General features: G+C 49.0%; 1 non-coding gene and 1 pseudogene across 1 annotated transcript; both read left to right on the top strand.

Annotated features, from left to right (window-relative positions):
- Positions 1-782: 782 nt before the first annotated feature.
- LOC139269419 (5S ribosomal RNA) lies at positions 783-901 on the top strand (annotated as a pseudogene).
- Positions 902-1,771: 870 nt separating this feature from the next.
- Positions 1,772-1,890, top strand: LOC139269333 (5S ribosomal RNA). The gene has a single exon (XR_011594216.1). It is a non-coding gene; the product is annotated as a 5S ribosomal RNA (ribosomal RNA).
- Positions 1,891-2,500: the final 610 nt, after the last annotated feature.

Below are 2,500 nucleotides of genomic sequence, written 5' to 3'. Positions count from 1 at the left end.
TGCTTTCACCATTTCTTTCCTGCACATTCTCCTGCTGCTACACAAATGCAAGGGGGTCGATGCAAGGGACGAAAGAACGCAGAACAACAAAATAAGTTGGCAAAAAAATACACGCTGGCGCAGGCACACCAGGACGCAGCAACAGAGAGGAGAGACAAGGTGCATAGAAACCTGAGAGGGACAAACAGCAAGAGAACAAAGAATCGTGCAGGAAGAGCTGCAATTCAATGCAGGAAAAATGTAAAGCCAACTAGCATGCTGCTGGAATGCATGTGTGTTCATGTGAGGAGTGTTGCAAATCAGAATGCCGAGTAGCAGGCGCCACTTGCCACATGGGGTTCCGAAATGTGGCTACAACAGCGATCTGGCTTAATAATTGGTCGGATTGGAAATGAAACAATCCTGGTGTTTTGGGGGCGGTGGAAGCTTTTTTGGGGGAGGAGAGATTTGGGGATGGGGAGATTTGGGGGAGAGCGATTTGAGGGGATGAGAGATTTCGAGGTTGGCGAGCGTGAGATTGGGGGGTGAGTGAGTGAGTGATTTGTGGGTGAGTGAGGGAATGGTGAAAGTCAGGCAGTTTTGAAGCTTGAGGCAAGGCAATGAAGGGTAGGGCTTGTCGTTTGCTTGTGTGGGAGTCAGAGCAGCAAGAGGTGGGTGTGGCGGAAGGAAAATGGTGAAATGAATCTTGAGTGCTGATTCCTTGGATGAATGCATGGAAGGAAAAAAAGAAGTGAAGAACAGCCTTATGTCCGTTTAAGTAAATAGAAAGCCATGACATCAATGCCTACGGCCACACTAGTCTGAAAACGCCCGATCCCGTCTGATCTCGGAAACCAAGCAGACTGAGGCCTGGTTAGTACTTGGATGGGAGACTGCCTGTGAATACCAGGTGTAGTAGGCTTTTGCTGCCATCCACAGGCTGCTCATGCTTCTGCACACACAGTGCCGTTGATCCATCAACAACCATTTTGCTGCTCTCTCTCTCACTTTGCTTTCACCATTTCTTTCCTGCACATTCTCCTGCTGCTACACAAATGCAAGGGGGTCGATGCAAGGGACGAAAGAACGCAGAACAACAAAATAAGTTGGCAAAAAAATACACGCTGGCGCAGGCACACCAGGACGCAGCAACAGAGAGGAGAGACAAGGTGCATAGAAACCTGAGAGGGACAAACAGCAAGAGAACAAAGAATCGTGCAGGAAGAGCTGCAATTCAATGCAGGAAAAATGTAAAGCCAACTAGCATGCTGCTGGAATGCATGTGTGTTCATGTGAGGAGTGTTGCAAATCAGAATGCCGAGTAGCAGGCGCCACTTGCCACATGGGGTTCCGAAATGTGGCTACAACAGCGATCTGGCTTAATAATTGGTTGGATTGGAAATGAAACAATCCTGGTGTTTTGGGGGCGGTGGAAGCTTTTTTGGGGGAGGAGAGATTTGGGGATGGGGAGATTTGGGGGAGAGCGATTTGAGGGGATGAGAGATTTCGAGGTTGGCGAGCGTGAGATTGGGGGGTGAGTGAGTGACTGATTTGTGGGTGAGTGAGGGAATGGTGAAAGTCAGGCAGTTTTGAAGCTTGAGGCAAGGCAATGAAGGGTAGGGCTTGTCGTTTGCTTGTGTGGGAGTCAGAGCAGCAAGAGGTGGGTGTGGCGGAAGGTAAATGGTGAAATGAATCTTGAGTGCTGATTCCTTGGATGAATGCATGGAAGGAGAAAAAGAAGTGAAGAACAGCCTTATGTCCGTTTAAGTAAAGAGAAAGCCATGACATCAATGCCTACGGCCACACTAGTCTGAAAATGCCCGATCCCGTCTGATCTCGGAAACCAAGCAGACTGAGGCCTGGTTAGTACTTGGATGGGAGACTGCCTGGGAATACCAGGTGCAGTAGGCTTTTGCTGCCATCCACAGGCTGCTCATGCTTCTGCACACACAGTGCCGTTGATCCATCAACAACCATTTTGCTGCTCTCTCTCTCACTTTGCTTTCACCATTTCTTTCCTGCACATTCTCCTGCTGCTACACAAATGCAAGGGGGTCGATGCAAGGGATGAAAGAACGCAGAACAACAAAATAAGTTGGCAAAAAAATACACGCTGGCGCAGGCACACCAGGACGCAGCAACAGAGAGGAGAGACAAGGTGCATAGAAACCTGAGAGAGACAAACAGCAAGAGAACAAAGAATCGTGCAGGAAGAGCTGCAATTCAATGCAGGAAAAATGTAAAGCCAACTAGCATGCTGCTGGAATGCATGTGTGTTCATGTGAGGAGTGTTGCAAATCAGAATGCCGAGTAGCAGGCGCCACTTGCCACATGGGGTTCCGAAATGTGGCTACAACAGCGATCTGGCTTAATAATTGGTGGGATTGGAAATGAAACAATCCTGGTGTTTTGGGGGCGGTGGAAGCTTTTTTGGGGGAGGAGAGATTTGGAGATGGGGAGATTTGGGGGAGAGCGATTTGAGGGGATGAGAGATTTCGAGGTTGGCGAGCGTGAGATTGGG

The sequence above is a fragment of the Pristiophorus japonicus genome, chromosome 8, assembly GCF_044704955.1.
Source record: "Pristiophorus japonicus isolate sPriJap1 chromosome 8, sPriJap1.hap1, whole genome shotgun sequence".
NCBI classification, from domain to species: domain Eukaryota; kingdom Metazoa; phylum Chordata; class Chondrichthyes; family Pristiophoridae; genus Pristiophorus; species Pristiophorus japonicus.
The sequence above is the reverse complement of the archived record's forward strand: the minus strand, read 5'-3'. Positions and strand labels throughout refer to the sequence as shown.